At 52.0% G+C, this 20,565-nt stretch overlaps 1 protein-coding gene across 1 annotated transcript in view; it reads left to right on the top strand.

Annotated features, from left to right (window-relative positions):
* The first annotated feature begins 18,922 nt into the window (after positions 1-18,922).
* The window catches only part of PUM3 (pumilio RNA binding family member 3), a 159,595-nt gene continuing 157,952 nt past the window's right edge, over positions 18,923-20,565 (top strand). The window contains exon 1 of the mRNA XM_077249131.1: positions 18,923-19,146. The gene's annotated coding sequence lies outside the window, so the exon portion shown is untranslated. The remainder of the gene's footprint in view (positions 19,147-20,565) is intronic.

Raw genomic sequence — 20,565 nt, 5'->3', positions numbered from 1 at the left:
TGGGCAGGTTGAGCCTTCTGACTGTCCTGGTGTGGATTCTGTGGTTGACAGGTTGCAGCAGATTTGGGCTCATGTGGTGGACAATTTGGTGTTGTCTCAGGAGGAGGCTCAACGTTTTGCTAACCGTCGTCAGTGTGTTGGTTCCCGGCTTCGGGTTGGGGATTTGGTTTGGTTGTCTTCCCGTCATGTTCCTATGAAGGTCTCTTCCCCTAAGTTTAAGCCTCGGTTTATTGGTCCTTATAGGATTTCTGAGATTATTATTCCGGTGTCTTTTCGATTGGCACTTCCAGCCTCTTTTGCTATCCATAATGTCTTCCATAGATCTTTATTGTGGAAATATGTGGTGCCCGTTGTTCCCTCTGTTGATCCTCCGGCCCCTGTTTTGGTTGATGGGGAGTTGGAGTATGTGGTTGAGAAGATTTTGGATTCTCCTTTTTCGAGGCGGAGGCTTCAGTACCTTGTCAAATGGAAGGGTTATGGCAGGGAGGATAATTCTTTGGTTTTTGCTTCTGATGTCCATGCTGCTGATCTGGTCCGTGCCATTCATCTGGCTCGTCCTGATCGGCCTGGGGGCGCTGGTGAGGGTTCGGTGACCCCCTCCTCAAGGGGAGGGTACTGTTGTGAATTCTGCTTTTGGGTTCCCTCGGTGGTAGTAGGTGGTAATGCAGTTGTCCCTGGGTTGCAGTCCTGGTCAGGTGTGTCTGCTGATTGCAGTTCTGACTGGGGTATTTAGGTGTGCTGGATTCATTAGTCCTTGCCAGTTGTCAATTGTTTTTGGGAGGTGTTGGACTTCTGACTGGTTCCTCCTGTCTTTCTGCCAAATCAGCAAAGATAAGTGTCTGGTTTTTTTTCCCTGTGGCACACATGCTGTGTGCTTCACAATTCAGTGCTATTCTTTGTGTTTTCTTGTCCAGCTTAGATTGTGTCAGTATTTTCTCAGTCTTGCTGGATTCTCTGGAGTGGCAGATATACATTCCATGTCTTTAGTTAGATTGTGGAACTTTTTGTATTATCTGTTGTGGATATTTTTGGAAGGGTTTTAATACTGACCGCCTAGTAATCTGTCCTATCCTTTCCTATTTAGCTGGAGTGGCCTCTTTTGCTAAATCCTGTTTTCTACCTGTGTTTGTCTATTCTTCTCCTACTCACAGTCATTATTCGTGGGGGGCTGCCTATCCTTTGGGGGTCTGCTCTGAGGCAAGATAGCATTCCTATTTCCATCTATAGGGGTATTTAGTCCTCCAGCTGTGTCGAGGTTTCTAAGGTTTGTTAGGTACACACCACGGCTACTTCTAGTTGCGGTGTTAGTTCAGGATTTGCGGTCAGTAGAGGTTCCACCGACTCCAGAGAAAGTTTTCATGCAGCTCCAAGGTCACCGGATCATAACAGCAGATGCTACAATGTAGGGGATCCTGGTAGGGGCAGATGCTAGAATGTAGGGGCTCCTGGTAGGGGCAGATGCTAGAATGTAGGGGCTCCTGGTAGGAGGCAGATGCTAGAATGTATTGGCTCCTGGTAGGCAGCAGATGCTAGAATGTAGGAGATCCTGGTAGGGGGCAGATGCTAGAATGTATTGGCTCCTGGTCGGGGGCAGATGCTAGAATGTAGGGGCTACTGGTAGGGGGCAGATGCTAGAATGTATTGGCTCCTGGTAGGGGCAGACACTAAAATGTATTGGCTCCTGGTAGGGGCAGATGCTAGAATGTATTGGCTCCTGGTAGGGGCAGATGCTAGAATACAGGGGTTCCTGGTAGGGGCAGATGCTAGAATGTATTGGCTCCTGGTAGGGGGCAGATGCTAGAATGTATTGGCTCCTGGTAGGAGCAGATGCTAGAATGTAGGGGCTCCTGGTAGCGACAGATGCTAGAATGTATTGGCTCCTGGTAGGGGCAGATGCTAGAATACAGGGGTTCCTGGTAGGGGCAGATGCTAGAATGTATTGGCTCCTGGTAGGGGGCAGATGCTAGAATGTATGGGCTCCTGGTAGGAGCAGATGCTAGAATGTAGGGGCTACTGGTAGGGGCAGATGCTAGAATGTATTGGCTCCTGGTAGGGGGCAGATGCTAGAATGTAGGGGCTCCTGGTAGAGACAGATGCTAGAATGTATTGGCTCCTGGTAGGGGCAGATGCTAGAATGTAGGGGCTCCTGGTAGGGACAGATGCTAGAATGTATTGGCTCCTGGTAGGGACAGATGCTAGAATGTATTGGCTCCTGGTAGGGGCAGATGCTAGAATGTAGGGGCTCCTGGTAGGGGCAGATGTTAGAATGTATGGGCTCCTGGTAGGGGTCAGATGCTAGAATGTAGGGGCTCCTGGTAGGGACAGATGCTAGAATGTATGGGCTCCTGGTAGGGGGCAGATGCTAGAATGTATTGGCTCCTGGTGGGGGCAGATGCTAGAATGTAGGGGCTCCTGGTATGGACAGATGCTAGAATGTATTAGCTCCTGGTAGGGGGCAGATGCTCGAATGTAGGGACTCCTGGTAGGGGGCAGATGCTAGAATGTAGGGGCTACTGGTAGGGGGCAGATGCTAGAATGTAGGGGCTACTGGTAGAGGGCAGATGCTAGAATGTATGGGCTCCTGGTAGGGGGAGATGCTAGAATGTATTGGCTCCTGGTAGGGGCAGATGCTAGAATGTATTGGCTCCTGGTAGGGGCAGATGTTAGAATGTAGGGAGTCCTGGTAGGGGCAGATGCTAGAATGTAAGAGCTCCTGGTAGGGGACAGATGCTAGAATGTATTGGCTCCTGGTAGGGACAGATGCTAGAATGTAGGGGCTCCTTGTAGGGGGCAGATGCTAGAATGTAGGGGCTGCTGGTAGGGGCAGATGCTAGAATATAGGGGCTCCTGGTAGGGGGCAGATGCTAGAATGTAGGGGCTCCAGGTAGGAGCAGATGCTAGAATGTAGGGACTCCTGGTAGGGGGCAGATGCTAGAATGTAGGGGCTCCTGGTAGGGGCAGATGCTAGAATGTATTGGCTCCCGGTAGGGACAGATGCTAGAATGTATGGGCTCCTGGTAGGAGCAGATGCTAGAATGTAGGGGCTCCTGGTAGGGGCAGATGCTACAATGTAGGGGCTCCTGGTAGGGACAGATGCTAGAATGTAGGGGCTCCGGGTAGGGACAGATGCTAGAATGTATGGGCTCCTGGTAGGGGGCAGATGCTAGAATGTAGGGGCTCCGGGTAGGGACAGATGCTAGAATGTATGGGCTCCTGGTAGGAGCAGATGCTAGAATGTAGGGGCTCCTGGTAGGGGAAGATGCTAGAATGTAGGGGCTCCTGGTAGGGGCAGATGCTAGAATATATTGGCTCCTGGTAGGGGAAGATGCTAGAATGTAGGGGCTCCTGGTAGGGGCAGATGCTAGAATGTATTGGCTCCTGGTAGGAGCAGATGCTACAATCCAGGGGCTCCTGGTAGGAGCAGATGCTAGAATGTATGGGCTCCTGGTAGGAGTAGATGCTAGAATGCAGGGGCTCCTGGTAGGGGCAGATGCTAGAATGTATGGGCACCTGGTAAAGACAGATGCTAGAATGTAGGGGCTCCTGGTAGGGGCAGATGCTAGAATGTAGGGGCTCCTGGTAGGTGCAGATGCTAGAATGTATTGGCTCCTGGTAGGGGGCAGATGCTAGAATGTATTGGCTCCTGGTAGGGGCAGATGCTTGAATGTAGGGGCTCCTGGTAGGGGCAGATGTTAGAATGTATTGGCTCCTGGTAGGGGCAGATGCTAGAATGTAGGGGCTCCTGGTAGGGGCTGATGCTAGAATGTATGGGCTCCTGGTAGGGGCAGATGCTAGAATGTATTGGCTCCTGATAGGGGCAGATGCTAGAAAGTAGGGGCAGATGCTAGAATGTAGGGACTCCTGGTAGGGGGCAGATGCTAGAATGTATTGGCTCCTGGTAGGGAGCAGATGCTAGAATGTAGGGGCTCCTGGTAGGAGCAGATGCTAGAATGTATTGGCTCCTGGTAGGGGCAGATGCTAGAATGTATTGGCTCCTGGTAGGGGGCAGATGCTAGAATGTAGGGGCTCCTGGTAGGGGCAGATGCTACAATGTAGGGGCTCCTGGTAGGGGCAGATGCTACAATGTATTGGCTCCTGGTAGGGGCAGATGCTAGAATGTATTGGCTCCTGGTGGGGGCAGATGCTTGAATGTAGGGGCTCCTGGTAGGGGCAGATGCTAGAAAGTAGGGGCTCCTGGTAGGGGGCAGATGCTAGAATGTATTGGCTCCTGGTAGGAGCAGATGCTAGAATGTAGGGGCTCCTGGTAGGGGCAGATGCTAGAATGTATGGGCTCCTGGTAGGGGCAGATGCTAGAATGTATTGGCTCCTGGTAGGAGCAGATGCTAGAATGAAGGGGCTCCTGGTAGGAGCAGATGCTAGAATGTAGGGGCTCCTGGTAGGGAGCAGATGCTAGAATGTATTGGCTCCTGGTAGGGGCAGATGCTAGAATGTATGGGCTCCTGGTAGGGGGCAGATGCTAGAATGTAGGGGCTCCTGGTAGGGGGCAGATGCTAGAATGTATTGGCTCCTGGTAGGAGCAGATGCTAGAATGTAGGGGCTCCTGGTAGGGGGCAGATGCTAGAATGTAGGGGCTCCTGGTAGGGACAGATGCTAGAATGTAGGGGCTCCTGGTAGGGACAGATGCTAGAATGTAGGGGCTCCTGGTAGGGAGCAGATGCTACAATATATTGTCTCCTGGTAGGGGAAGATGCTAGAATGTAGGGGCTCCGGGTAGGGGCAGATGCTAGAATGTAGGGGCTCTTGGTAGGGGCAGATGCTAGAATGTAGGGGCTCCTGGTAGGGAGCAGATGCTATAATGTATTGGCTCCTGGTAGGGGCAGATGCTAGAATGTAGGGGCTCCTGGTAGGGACAGATGCTAGAATGTATTGGCTCCCGGTAGGGAGCAGATGCTAGAATGTATTGGCTCCTGGTAGGGGCAGATGCTAGAATGTAGGGGCTCCTGGTACGGGGCAGATGCTAGAATGTAGGGGCTACTGGTAGGGGCAGATGCTAGAATGTATTGGCTCCTGGTAGGGGCAGATGCTAGAATGTAGGGGCTTCTGGTAGGGGCAGATGCTAGAATGTATAGGCTCCTGGTAGGGGACAGATGCTAGAATGTATGGGCTCCTGGTAGGGGGCAGATGCTAGAATGTAGGGGCTCCTGGTAGGGGACAGATGCTAGAATGTATGGGCTCCTGGTAGGGGTCAGATGCTAGAATGTAGGGGCTCCTGGTAGGGGGCAGATGCTAGAATGTATTGGCTCCTGGTGGGGGCAGATGCTAGAATGTAGGGGCTCCTGGTAGGGACAGATGCTAGAATGTATGGGCTCCTGGTAGGGGGCAGATGCTAGAATGTATTGGCTCCTGGTAGGGGGCAGATGCTAGAATGTAGGGGCTCCTGGTAGGGGCAGATGCTAGAATGTATTAGCTCCTGATAGGGGGCAGATGCTCGAATGTAGGGACTCCTGGTAGGGGTCAGATGCTAGAATGTAGGGGCTACTGGTAGGGAGCAGATGCTAGAATGTAGGGGCTACTGGTAGGGACAGATGCTAGAATGTATGGGCTCCTGGTAGGGAGCAGATGCTAGAATGTAGGGGCCAGATGCTAGAATGTATTGGCTCCTGGTAGGAGCAGATGCTAGAATGTAGGGGCTCCGGGTAGGGGCAGATGCTAGAATGTAGGGGCTCTTGGTAGGGGCAGATGCTAGAATGTAGGGGCTCCTGGTAGGGAGCAGATGCTATAATGTATTGGCTCCTGGTAGGGGCAAATGCTAGAATGTAGGGGCTCCTGGTAGGGGGCAGATGCTAGAATGTATTGGCTCCTGGTACGGGCAGATGCTAGAATGTAGGGGCTCCTGGTAGGGACAGATGCTAGAATGTAGGGGCTCCTGGTAGGGACAGATGCTAGAATGTATTGGCTCCCGGTAGGGAGCAGATGCTAGAATGTATTGGCTCCTGGTAGGGGCAGATGCTAGAATGTAGGGGCTCCTGGTACGGGGCAGATGCTAGAATGTAGGGGCTACTGGTAGGGGCAGATGCTAGAATGTATTGGCTCCTTGTAGGGAGCAGATGCTAGAATGTATTGGCTCCTGGTAGGGGCAGATGCTAGAATGTAGGGGCTTCTGGTAGGGGCAGATGCTAGAATGTAGGGGCTCCTGGTAGGGGAAGATGCTAGAATGTAGGGGCTCCTGGTATGGACAGATGCTAGAATGTGGGGGCTCCTGGTAGGGGCAGATGCTAGAATGTATTAGCTCCTGATAGGGGGCAGATGCTCGAATGTAGGGGCTACTGGTAGGGGGCAGATGCTAGAATGTATTGGCTCCTGGTAGGGGGAGATGCTAGAATGTATTGGCTCCTGGTAGGGGCAGATGCTAGAATGTATTGGCTCCTGGTAGGGGCAGATGCTAGAATGTAGGCAGTCCTGGTAGGGGCAGATGCTAGAATGTAGGGGCTCCTGGTAGGGGACAGAGGCTAGAATGTATTGGCTCCTGGTAGGGACAGATGCTAGAATGTAGGGGCTCCTGGTAGGGGGCAGATGCTAGAATGTATTGGCTCCCGTTAGGGACAGATGCTAGAATGTAGGGGCTCCTGGTAGGGGCAGATGCTACAATGTAGGGGCTCCGGGTAGGGACAGATGCTAGAATGTATGGGCTCCTGGTAGGGGAAGATGCTAGAATGTAGGGGCTCCTGGTAGGGGCAGATGCTAGAATGTATTGGCTCCTGGTAGGGGAAGATGCTAGAACGTAGGGGCTCCTGGTCGGGGCAGATGCTAGAATGTATTGGCTCCTGGTAGGAGCAGATGCTAGAATGCAGGGGCTCCTGGTAGGGGCAGATGCTAGAATGTAGGGGCTCCTGGTAGGGGCAGATGCTAGAATGTATTGGCTCCTGGTAGGGGGCAGATGCTAGAATGTATTGGCTCCTGGTAGGGGCAGATGCTACAATGTATTGGCTCCTGGTAGGGGCAGATGCTAGAATGTATTGGCTCCTGGTGGGGGCAGATGCTTGAATGTAGGGGCTCCTGGTAGGGGCAGATGCTAGAAAGTAGGGGCTCCTGGTAGGGGGCAGATGCTAGAATGTATTGGCTCCTGGTAGGAGCAGATGCTAGAATGTAGGGGCTCCTGGTAGGGGCAGATGCTAGAATGTAGGGGCTCCTGGTAGGGACAGATGCTAGAATGTATTGGCTCGTGGTAGGGAGCAGATGGTAGAATGTAGGGGCTCCTGGTAGGGGCAGATGCTAGAATGTAGGGGCTCCTGGTAGGGGCAGATGCTAGAATGTATGGGCTCCTGGTAGGGGGCAGGTGCTAGAATGTAGGGGCTCCTGGTAGGGGGCAGATGCTAGAATGTATTGGCTCCTGGTAGGAGCAGATGCTAGAATGTAGGGGCTCCTGGTAGGGGCAGATGCTAGAATGTATGGGCTCCTGGTAAGGACAGATGCTAGAATGTATTGGCTCCTAGTAGGGGAGCAGATGCTAGAATGTAGGGGCTCCTGGTAGGGGGCAGATGCTAGAATGTAGGGGCTCCTGGTAGGGGCAGATGCTTGAATGTAGGGGCTCCTGGTAGGGACAGATGCTAGAATGTAGGGGCTCCTGGTAGGGAGCAGATGCTACAATATATTGGCTCCTGGTAGGGGAAGATGCTAGAATGTATTGGCTCCTGGTAGGGGCAGATGCTAGAATGTAGGGGCTCCTGGTAGGGAGCAGATGCTACAATATATTGGCTCCTGGTAGGGGGCAGATGCTAGAATGTAGGGGCTACTGGTAGGGGCATATGCTAGAATGTATTGGCTCCTGGTAGGGGAAGATGCTAGAACGTAGGGGCTCCTGGTCGGGGCAGATGCTATAATGTATTGGCTCCTGGTAGGGGCAGATGCTAGAATGTAGGGGCTCCTTGTAGGAGCAGATGCTTTAATGTAGGGGCTCCTGATAGGGGCAGATGCTAGAATGTAGGGGCTCCTGGTAGGGGCAGATGGTAGAATGTAGGGGCTCCTGGTAGGGGGCAGATGGTAGAATGTAGGGGCTCCTGGTAGGGGCAGATGCTAGAATGTATTGGCTCCTGGTAGGAGCAGATGCTAGAATGTAGGGGCTCCTGGTAGGGACAGATGCTAGAATGTAGGGGCTCCTGGTAGGGAGCAGATGCTACAATATATTGGCTCCTGGTAGGGGAAGATGCTAGAATGTAGGGGCTCCGGGTAGGGGCAGATGCTAGAATGTAGGGGCTCTTGGTAGGGGCAGATGCTAGAATGTATGGGCTTCTGGTAGGGAGTAGATGCTAGAATGTAGGGGCTCCTGGTAGGGGGCAGATGCTAGAATGTATTGGCTCCTGGTAGGGGGCAGATGCTAGAATGTATTGGCTCCTGGTAGGGGCAGATGCTACAACGTAGGGGCTCATGGTAGGGGGCAGATGCTAGAATGTAGGGGCTCCTGGTAGGGGCAAAAGCTAGAATGTATTGGCTCCTGGTAGGGGAAGATGCTAGAATGTAGGGGCTCCTGTTAGGGGCAGATGCTAGAATGTAGGGACTACTGGTAGGGGGCAGATGCTAGAATGTAGGGGCTCCTGGTAGGGGCAGATGCTAGAATGTATTGGCTCCTGGTAGGGGCAGATGCTAGAATGTAGGGGCTCCTGGTAGGGGGCAGATGCTAGAATGTATTGGTTCCTGGTAGGGGCAGATGCTAGAATGTAGGGGCTTCTGGTAGGGGCAGATGCTAGAATGTATTGGCTCCTGGTAGGGGCAGATGCTAGAATGTAGGGGCTCCTGGTAGTGACAGATGGTGGAATGTAGGGGCTCCTGGTAGGGGGCAGATGCTAGAATGTATTGGCTCCTGGTAGGGACAGATGCTAGAATGTATTGGCTCCTGGTAGGGGCAGATGCTAGAATGTATGGGGCTTCTGGTAGGGGCAGATGCTAGAATGTAGGGGCTCCTGGTAGGGAGTAGATGCTAGAATGTAGGGGCTCCTGGTAGGGGGCAGATGCTAGAATGTATTGGCTCCTGGTAGGGGGCAGATGCTAGAATGTATTGGCTCCTGGTAGGGGCAGATGCTACAATGTAGAGGCTCCTGTTCAGGGCAGATGCTAGAATGTATTGGCTCCTGGTAGGGGCAGATGCTAGAATGTAGGGGCTCCTGGTAGGGGCAGATGCTAGAATGTAGGGACTCCTGGTAGGGGGCAGATGCTAGAATGTAGGGGATCCTGGTAGGGACAGATGCTAGAATGTAGGGGCTCCTGGTAGGGGCAGATGCTAGAATGTATTGGCTCCTGGTAGGGGGCAGATGCTAGAATGTATTGGCTCCTGGTAGGGGCAGATGCTACAATGTAGGGGCTCCTGGTAGGGGCAGATGCTACAATGTAGTCGCTACTTGTAGGGGCAGATGCTAGAATGTATTGGCTCCTGGTAGGGACAGATGCTAGAATGTATTGGCTCCCGGGAGGGGCAGATGCTACAATGTAGGGGCTTCTGGTAGGGGGCAGATGCTAGAATGTATTGGCTCCTGGTAGGAGCAGATGCTAGAATGTAGGGGCTCCTGGTAGGGGGCAGATGCTAGAATGTAGTCGCTACTTGTAGGGGCAGATGCTAGAATGTATTGGCTCCTGGTAGGGACAGATGCTTGAATGTAGGGGCTCCTGGTAGGAGCAGATGCTAGAATGTAGGGGCTCCTGGTAGGAGCAGATGCTAGAATGTAGGGGCTCCTGGTAGGGACAGATGCTAGAATGTATTGGCTCCTGGTAGGGGCAGATGCTAGAATGTAGGGGCTCCTGGTAGGGGGCAGATGCTAGAATGTAGGGGCTCCTGGTAGGGACAGATGCTAGAATGTCGGGGCTCCTGGTAGGGGCAGATACTAGAATGTATTGGCTCCTGGTAGTGGCAGATGCTAGAATGTAGGGGCTCCTGGTAGGGACAGATGCTAGAATGTATTGGCTCCTGGTAGAGGCAGATGCTAGAATGTAGAAGCTCCTGGTAGGGGGAGATGCTATAATGCAGGGGCTCCTGGTAGGGGGCCGATGCTAGAATGCATGGGCTCCTGGTAGGGACAGATGCTAGAATATATTGGCTCCTGGTAGGGGCAGATGCTAGAATGTAGGGGCTCATGGTAGGGGGCCGATGCTAGAATGTATGGGCTTCTGGTAGGGACAGATGCTAGAATGTATTGGCTCCTGGTAGGGGCAGATGCTAGAATGTAGGGGCTCCTAGTAGGGGGCAGATGCTAGATTGTATTGGCTCCTGGTAGGAGCAGATGCTAGAATGTAGGGGTTCCTGGTAGGGGGCAGATGCTAGAATGTAGGGGCTCCTGGTATGAGCAGATGCTAGAATGTATGGGCCCCTGGTAGGGACAGATGCTAGAATGTATTGGCTCCTGTAGGGACAGATGCTAGAATGTTTTGGCTCCTGGTAGGGGCAGATGCTAGAATGTAGGGGCTCCTGGTAGGGGGCAGATGCTAGAATGTATTGGCTCCTGGTATGTGTAGATGCTAGAATGTAGGGGCTCCTGGTATGGGCAGATGCTAGAATGTATTGGCTCCTGGTAGGGGCAGATGCTAGAATGTATTGGCTCCTGGTATGGACAGATGCTAGAATGTAGGGGCAGATGCTAGAATGTATTGGCTCCTGGTAGGGGCAGATGCTAGAATGTAGGGGCTCCTGGAAGGGGGCAGATGCTAGAATGTATTGGCTCCTGGTAGGGACAGATGCTAGAATGTATTGGCTCCTGGTAGGGGCAGATGCTAGAATGTATTGGCTCCTGGTAGGGGCAGATGCTAGAATATAGGGGCTCCTGGTAGGGGACAGATGCTAGAATGTAGGGTCTCCTGGTAGGGGACAGATGCTAGAATGTATTGGCTCCTGGTAGGGACAGATGCTAGAATGTAGGGGCTCCTGTTAGGGAGCAGATGCTAGAATGTATTGGCTCCTGGTAGGGGCAGATGCTAGAATGTATTGGCTCCTGGTAGGGGCAGATGCAAGTATTGGCTCCTGGTAGGGGCAGATGCTAGAATGTATTGGCTCCTGGTAAGGGGAGATGCTAGAAAGTAGGGGCTCCTGGTAGGGGGCAGATGCTAGAATGTAGGGGCTCCTGGTAGGGGGCAGATGCTAGAATGCAGGGGCTTCTGGTAGGGGGCAGATTTTAGAATGTAGGGGCTCCGGGTAGGGACAGATGCTAGAATGTATGGGCTCCTGGTAGGAGCAGATGCTAGAATGTATGAGCTCCTGGTAGGGACAGATGCTAGAATGTATTGGCTCCTGGTAGGGACAGATGCTAGAATGTATTAGGGGCTCCTGGTAGGGGCAGATACCAGAATGTAGGGGCTCCTGGTAGGGGGCAGATGCTAGAATGTAGGGGCTCCTGGTAGGAGCAGATGCTAGAATGTAGGGGCTCCTGGTAGGGACAGATGCTAGAATGTATTGGCTCCTGGTAGGGACAGATGCTAGAATGTATTGGCTCCTGGTAGGGACAGATGCTAGAATGTATTGGCTCCTGGTAGGGACAGATGCTAGAATGTAGGGGCTCCTGGTAGGCACAGATGCTAGAATGTATTGGCTTCTGGTAGGAGCAGATGCTAAAATGTATTGGCTCCTGGTAGGGGGCAGATGCTAGAATGTAGGGGCTCCTGGTAGGGACAGATGCTAGAATGTATGGGCTCCTGGTAGGGACAGATGCTAGAATGTATTGGCTCCTGGTAGGGGGCAGATGCTAGAATGTATGGGCTCCTGGTAGGGGGAAGATGGTAGAATGTATGGGCTCCTGGTAGGGACAGATACTAGAATATATTGGCTCCTGGTAGGGGGCAGATTCCAGAATGTGGGGGCTCCTGGTAGGGGCAGATGCTAGAATGTATTGGCTCCTGGTAGGGGGCATATGCTAGAATGTATGGGCTCCTGGTAGGGACAGATGCTAGAATGTATTGGCTCCTGGTAGGGGCAGATGCTAGAATGACTGGGCTCCTGGTAGGGACAGATGCTAGAATGTAGGTGCTCCTGGTAGGGGGCAGATGCTAGAATGTATTGGCTCCTGGTAGGGGCAGATGCTAGAATGTATTGGCTCCTGGTAGGGGCAGATGCTAGAATGTATGGGCTGCTGGTAGGGGCAGATGCTAGAATGTATTGGCTCCTGGTAGGGGGCAGATGCTAGAATGTAGGGGCTCCTGGTAGGGAGCAGATGCTAGAATGTATTGGCTCCTGGTAGGGGGCAGATGCTAGAATGTAGGGGCTGCTGGTAGGGGCAGATGCTGGAATGTATTGGCTCCTGGAAGGAGCAGATGCTAGAGTGTAGGGGCTCCTGGTAGGGGCAGATGCTAGAATGTAGGAGCTACTGGTAGGGGCAGATGCTAGAATATATTGGCTCCTGGTAGGGGCAGATGCTAGAATATATTGGCTCCTGGTAGGGGCAGATGCTAGAATGTATTGGCTTCTGGTAGGGACAGATGCTAGAATGTATGGGCTGTTGGTAGGGGCAGATGCTAGAATGTATTGGCTCCTGGTAGGGGCAGATGCTAGAATGTAGGGGCTCCTGGTAGGGGGCAGATGCTAGAATGTATTGGCTCCTGGTAGGGAGCAGATTCTATAATGTATTGGCTCCTGGTAGGGGCAGATGCTAGAATGTAGGGGCTCCTGGTAGGGGGCAGATGCTAGAATGTAGGGGCAGATGCTAGAATGTATTGGCTCCTGGTAGGAGCAGATGCTAGAGTGTAGGGGCTCCTGGTAGGGGCAGATGCTAGAATGTAGGAGCTACTGGTAGGGGCAGATGCTAGAATATATTGGCTCCTGGTAGGGGCAGATGCTAGAATGTATTGGCTTCTGGTAGGGGCAGATGCTAGAATGTATTGGCTCCTGGTAGTGGCAGATGCTAGAATGTAGGGGGCTGTTAAATATTAATTAATTGGATCTCAATTTAGTACAGAGCACATTGCTTCTTGCTGACATTACAAAAGGGCTATTTCTGTGTGTGTAGTCAACACCATATACAGAGAACACGTGATCTGTAGAAAACATATATAAACGTCTCTTAGGAGGGTGTGGGGGCCCTTTTGTCACGTGGGACTGTCACCTCCTGCCTTTACCATCATTCTCCATGGACATCTAACAAGTCACACAAGAAGGAAGCAACAGCTGTTAGCTGGCAGCCATGATAACCTTCAGACTTCACACAGACAGACGACTTTTACCATTCAAACTTCGGGAAAGATGAGTATCAAGTGCTGATATCTACACATGGACAATCTGTTCGTAACTATTTCATCGATTTTTATGTTTCACTGCTATGTGGTTTTTCTGTGGACAATTCAATAAACCACTACCTTTTTTATGAGAATGTCGTGAATAGTCTTGATTAAATAAATGTGCAAATTAAGCATATTTAACAAATAGCTTCTCTGATGTCCGGGGCAAAACGGGCAGATGGTTGCTTCACCATAGTGATGCTTTACAGGGACGACACTGAGGGGCCGTCTGAGATGCCCCGACCAGCGGAAACACTTAGTGACGCAGGAAACAGAGAATGGAAAGATGAAATGATATGCTGCATCAACTGTTATGGAAATGCTGGAATCTACTTGGATGTGCTGTGTCCTGAAGTAAATAAATTTGTTCAGTTGAGAGTCTCTTTTTATTGCTAGTGCTGTGTCTCTATTTATTGGGAACTGGAAGCAGCCATTTGCCAGCGCAGCAAAGGGGGCACTGACAGCACAGTGCGTACTGAGCACAAGATGCAATATAAGGAACACTTTTTTCCTGTAGAGGGAGGCCAGGGTATTAGACACCCGAAAAGCTCAACCACGACTACTGCCCTGGCCGACCTTTACAGCACAGGTAGGGGTCAGCAGTAGAGGGAATCACAGGCTGTGAGGCTCAGTGTGACGCTCCCTCCCCCAGCAGCGTCCCCACATAGTGCTGATGCTGCTGTCCGGTCTCATCTAACGGGTGAGGACAAGGCCCCTCAGCATAATCCTGTGTAGTGTGCAGCAAGGCGGACCAGCCTCTCCTTTTAGCGATGATCCTGCCGCCGGCTCTGTGATAGATTATGCACCGTCGCCATCAGCTTTTCCTGGGCCCCCTCGTGCTCGTGGCCCCACTGCATCGGCGGTATGCCCACCAATGATTGGGTGTATTGGTCGGCTCTGGAGCATGTGCACTGCACATTCTGAAGCTGTCGAGTGCACCCAATTCTCCCCAACAATGCACAGGACCAGAAATGACGCGGTTCCGGTTGCTTCTTTGCTGGACTGGGTGGGCCCCTAAGCACTCTGGGCCCCGTCACAGCTGTGACCACTGCGACCTCAGTAGTTACACCCCTGTCAGGATCTCTATGGGTGCAGACTTTTGAATGGTCTGAACTGGAGCCCGTTGTTCAGGGTTCTTACACAGACCACAAGGCCGACACTTGAAACATGCCTCAGTCACCATGACTTTCAAGTCAGGGCAATACACCAGGCACTCTAGCAATTTGTATGTCTTGTCGCTTCCAAAATGGGCACCCCTCTCATGGGCTTCCCGAGTAGCCGCCGGCCCCAATGACAATGAAATAACTATCTGCTGCCGGTATTGCAATTCTGATGGTAAGTAAGCAGCTCAACATGGCAGCCTTTGAGCAACACTCAGCTTATCCCACTGTCTCAATAGCTTCTGACCCTCTGGAGCCAGATGGGCCTGTTCATCTGCCCTTGGCCAGACATTAGTCCGAACCTACTCTTTGACTCTCCGTAGATACAGACAATGATTCTGAAATTTTCCCCAGTCAGCCAAGGTCTTCCCCAACACCATCGGCATCCCAGAAGCCACCCCACTTGCATGAGCCAGGTTTCAGAATGCAGGTAATCAACTGAGATTCGAGGTTTTAGTGTCCTCCAGCTCCTCGTCAACATACTGAATTGGCGACACTACCAGAACCAGAGAAAGGGCATCAGCATTGCCGTTCTCTCTTCCCGATCAGAATCAGATGCCATATTGGAAAGGTGTGCCATCTACCTCAATTCATGCCCCTCAGTAGTTCATTTAGTGAGCCAGCCAAATGGGCGAACTTGGGTATAAACTTCCAATAGTATCTGGTCAGACCTAGAAAAGCACGCACTTCCCAAAGGGTATTCGGCCAAGGCAAGTTTCGGACGGCATCCACCTTGCTGGTAGCCGGCTGCACTCCATCTGGAGTAATCACATATCCCAGGTATTCTATCCGCTGTTGAAACAGTTGACACTTCCTGGGTTTGATCTTGAGCCCTTGATCTCGTAGCTCCCTCAGGACTTGTCGCAGCTTCCGCAAATGATCTTCAAAGCTTCAAAGGAGGCTCCAAATAACACCACATCGTCCAGGTATATCAACACCGATTCAAAGTTGAGATCACCCAATGGTCCATCAACCTCTGGAATGTTCCTGGGGCATTGGACAAGCTGAACGGAATCCTGTTGAACTCGTAGAGTCCCATGGGTAGGATGAAAACAGTCTTCGGCCTTGTCTTTCTCAGCCAACGGTACCTGCCAGTATCCGCTGACCAGATCAAGAGTTGAGAAGAATTTTGCATGACTAAGGCTACTTTCACACATCCGTTTTTTTGCATCAGGCACAATCTGGCGAATGTTGGAAAAACCGGATCCGGCGCAGATTGTGAAAAACTCATGCGACGGATCCATTTTTTTGACAGATCCGGCTAGCATATCTAGATTATTGGATAAAAAAAAATTTGGAGCATGCTGTTTAAAAAAACAGATTCTGGTGCCGGAATCCGTCATTTTCCGGATCCGGCACCTTCCGGCTCCCATAGGCTTCCATTCTAGCAAACAGCTGGAAGCGCCAGATCCGGTGTTTCCGGCTTTTTCGCCGGAGACAAAAAACATTGCTATGGACATTTTTTCCAGAAACCGGAAACGGCAGATTTGCCGGATCCGGCGAAAACCGGACGAAACGCAACATCATCCGGCGCAATCCAGCACTAATACAAGTCTATGGGAAAAAAAACGGATCCGGCAGCAACATTCGCCTGATCTGTTTTTTTGAAATTTAGCCGGATTTAGCCTGACAGCGAAAACCTGATGTGTGAAAGTAGCCTAAGAGCAGATAACGATTCTATTTGTGGAAGAGGATAGGCATCGCAGATGGTCTGGGCATTCAGCTTTCGGTAATCCACACAGAACCGGAGAGACACGTCCTTCTTCCGCACCAAGACCACTGGAGCAGCCCAAGGACTCTGACTCTCTTGAATTACCTGATTCTCCAACATGCTGGACACCTCTTGGACACCTCTTTCGCCTCTTGGTACATGTTCGGCGGGATTTGCCGGTACCTCTCTCGGATTAGGGCGGCATCGCCGGTAGGGATTTCATGTTCAATAGCGGTAGCACACCAGAAGTCCTCACCATGCCTTGTGAACGCCTCCTGAATTTCCCACAAAGTTTAATCGAGAAGCTTTTGTTGTCCTCAGGTCAAGGTCTGACTGTCCACCCTCATCAAATCCATGATTGCCAGCCGATTCCACTCCATGGTTGGAGCCTGTCTTTGCTTGACATCTATGGCATAAGTCCAGGCCAACCACCTATCTTCTAGGCAATACTTTCCCATTGGACACATAGACTTCGACCAGCAGGGCTCCTCCAGGAAGTCAAATCGCTGTACACATAGACTTCGGCCAGCAAGGTTCATTCAGGAAGTGAAATCGCTGTCCAGAACATTGATATAACGTACGGGCACGCACCCGTTCTTCACAGTGATGAGGGCCCTGGCTACCAGTGGTCTGTTCATCATCCCCTCCTGAGCGACGGGCTCAATCAGAACCTCCAGTCCACTCATACGGCATCCTGCTCCCACCGGCAACATCAACATCTGCTCCTGCCGTGGTGGGATTTTTACTGAGGTCTTAGGCGGCACACTCATCCCTCCGACAATCTGGTCGCTCATGGGGCTCTTTTGCAGGCTGCAGCTCCTCACCATCTGCTGCAGAATTTTATGAGTCGGCCGGTGTGTGGTGCCCATTGCTAATATTTAGGCCCTTCTTTGGCATAGAGGTGGCGGTCCAGATCCCTGAGCACGTTCATGCCCAGGGTCATATCTAATCCTCTCCGGGATGGATGGTCTACGAGCACGATCCCCTTCTTGCCAAGGTCCTGCTCGAACAGCCGTACTCGCATCCAGACTATTCCCTGTACGTCCATCTCACATTTATTGGCAGCCGTCAGTCTGATGACGCTTCGATCTTCCGGCTCCATCATGTGCCCAAAATGCCTTTGGAAGAACTCCAAGGGCATGATAGTGCACTCTAACCCTGTGTCAACTAGACAACGTATCTTTTGACCTTCTAATTCTATGAGGGGACTATGATATACTGTGTATGTGGGGCTGCATTGTACTCTGAGTGAGGGCTGCATTATACTCTGAGGGGGTCTGCATTATATTCAGGGGGGCTAAATTATACTCTGAGTGGGGGCAACATTATACTCTGAGGGGGCTGCATTATACCCTAAGGAGGCTGCATTTTACACTGAGGGGGGCTGCATTATTCTCTGAGGGGGCTGCATTATACACTGAGGGGGGCTTCATTATACTCTGAGGGGGCTGCATTATACTCTATGCGGTGACTACATTATACTCTTGAGGGGGCTGCAGTATACTCTATAAAGGACTATGGGGAGTGCATTATACTATATGGGACCTGCATTATACTGTATACCATGGGGAGTGCATTATACTATATGGGACCTGCATTATGCTGTATCGAGGACTATCTGTCCCCATCATTCTTTCTTCCTCAGCCGCAGTATAAAGGCCGGGAAACAAGCGCCGAACGACTTCAATATTGTCGATCACGCACGTTTAGCGGCCTGAACTCAGCCCATGTAAATACAACAGAAATGTTTTTGTGTGATGGTCCAATATGTGAGCATTTGGGGTCCAACTTTCAACTTTTGCCCAGGGCCCACGTTTTCTAAAATCAGCCCTGAGTGCCCTAAGTTAGGATTTCCTGTGGATCCACAGCGTTTTTTTAAGTGCAGAAACGCTGCAGATCCGCAAGTGATTTACAGTACAATGTAAATCAATGAAAAAAAAAAATGCTGTGCTAATGGTGCGGAAAATTCCATGCGGAAATGCTGCGGATTAAAAGAAGTAGCATGTCACTTCTTTTGAGCGGATCTGCAGCGCTTTTGTACCGATTCCATTATAGAAATCTGCAGGGGTAAAAACGCACAAAATCTGCAGCAAACCTGCATAAAAAAAGCATCAAATCTGCACCTGCGTTTTCTGCCAAGAGATGCAGAATCCGCACAAAAAATTCCAGAGGCTAATCCGCAACGTGTGCACATAGCCTAAGGGTATGTGCCCACGTTGCGGATTCTGCTGCGGATTTTTCCGCAGCGGTTTTGGAAAATCCGCAGTGCAAAACCACTGCGGTTTCCACTGCGGATTTTCTCGCGGTTTCTTCTACGGATTCCACTGCGGTTTTACATCTGCAGTTTCCTATTGGAGCAGGTGTAAAACCGCTGCGGAATCCGCACAAAGAATTGACATGCTGTGGAAAATAATCCGCTGCGTTTCCGCGCGGATTTTTCCGCAGCATGTGCACAGCGGTTTTTTTTCCCCATAGGTTTACATGGTACTGTAAACTTAGGGAAAACTGCTGCGGATCCGCAGCAAAATCCGCAACGTGTGAACATGGCCTAAAAGCTTGAGAACTAGCTGAAAATGTGATAAATTGATTTTTTGCACAGACATGATACACTGCCACCTGCTGGCAGCCCTGGTAAGTACACGCCTCTCAGCCCCACATCTCTTGTTGTACTATAAAGAATTTAGCACAACTAGGAATTGTATTAAAAAATATATAATTGTTTTTACATAAAAAAGGAATTAAAGTTTAACGAAAAGCAACACTAAAACAAGTAACATAAGTGGAAGCTAACATCGCTCGTCATTTACCGTTCGTGCATATACCCATCATGCATTGCGAGAGCATCGCACCTAACCCACAAACAACATGGCTGCGCGGCGTTCATCTGGTTTCAACAAGCTTTATTTCAACGTTAACACAGTGCGCAGTCTCTCTTGATGACCTTTTACGTCGACGTAAGCCGCGGACCTCACGCATGCGCTGTGTGGTTAATTGGCGTCTCGGCCACACGTGGGTATAGTTTGGTACGTGAAGAGTTTGTATAAGAACGGGGAGCGACGTCTGTGACCGGTGAGTGATAGAACCGGGGGAAACCCTATAGTGGCCGCTAGGCTCGCTGTGCACATGCCGAGCCTGTATGTGCTCCCATAGACATGCTTACAGCCATGGCAGTGCGCATAGAGGAGAGCTGTGCACACACCCGCCATGCTGGGGAGCACTGCCAGATAGGAAGGAAGGAAGGAGCTTTCTAGTGTACGCTCTGGTCATTGTCATTATTATGGGAAATGTGGACCATGGGGGCAATGCAGGGTGGGGTGTGTGTCCCTGTATGTGCGGGGTGGGGGGTGCGCCCCTGTATGTGCGGGGTGGGGGGTGCGCCCCTGTATGTGCGGGGTGGGGTGTGTGCGCCCCTGTATGTGCGGGGTGGGGTGTGTGCGCCCCTGTATGTGCGGGGTGGGGTGTGTGCGCCCCTGTATGTGCGGGGTGGGGGGTGCGCCCCTGTATGTGCGGGGTGGGGTGTGTGCGCCCCTGTATGTGCGGGGTGGGGGGTGCGCCCCTGTATGTGCGGGGTGGGGGGTGTGCGCCCCTGTATGTGCGGGGTGGGGGGTGCGCCCCTGTATGTGCGGGGTGGGGGGTGCGCCCCTGTATGTGCGGGGTGGGGGGTGCGCCCCTGTATGTGCGGGGTGGGGGGTGCGCCCCTGTATGTGCGGGGTGGGGTGTGTGCGCCCCTGTATGTGCAGGGTGGGGTGTGTGTGCCCCTGTATGTGCAGGGTGGGGTGTGTGTGTGTGCGCCCCTGTATGTGCAGGGTGGGGTGTGTGTGTGTGCGCCCCTGTATGTGCAGGGTGGGGTGTGTGTGTGTGTGTGTGCCCCTGTATGTGCAGGGTGGTGTGTGTGTGTGCCCCTGTATGTGCAGGGTGGTGTGTGTGTGTGTGTGTGTGCCCCTGTATGTGCAGGGTGGTGTGTGTGTGTGTGTGTGTGTGCCCCTGTATGTGCAGGGTGGTGTGTGTGTGTGTGTGCCCCTGTATGTGCAGGGTGGTGTGTGTGTGTGTGTGTGTGTGTGTGCCCCTGTATGTGCAGGGTGGTGTGTGTGTGTGTGTGCGCCCCTGTATGTGCAGGGTGGGGTGTGTGTGTGTGTGTGTGTGTGTGTGTGCCCCTGTATGTGCAGGGTGGGGTGTGTGTGTGTGTGTGTGTGCCCCTGTATGTGCAGGGTGGGGTGTGTGTGTGTGTGTGTGTGTGTGTGTGTCCCTGTATGTGCAGGGTGGGGTGTGTGTGTGTGTGTGTGTGTGTCCCTGTATGTGCAGGGTGGGGTGTGTGTGTGCGCCCCTGTATGTGCAGGGTGGGGTGTGTGTGTGTGTGTGCCCCTGTATGTGCAGGGTGGGGTGTGTGTGTGTGTGTGCGCCCCTGTATGTGCAGGGTGTGTGTGTGTGTGTGTGTGTGTGCGCCTCTGTATGTGCAGGGTGGGGTGTGTGTGTGTGTGTGTGTGTGCC

Source organism: Ranitomeya variabilis, chromosome 1 (genome assembly GCF_051348905.1).
Source record: "Ranitomeya variabilis isolate aRanVar5 chromosome 1, aRanVar5.hap1, whole genome shotgun sequence".
NCBI lineage: Eukaryota > Metazoa > Chordata > Amphibia > Anura > Dendrobatidae > Ranitomeya > Ranitomeya variabilis.
This window is presented reverse-complemented; position numbering and strand designations above follow the sequence as displayed.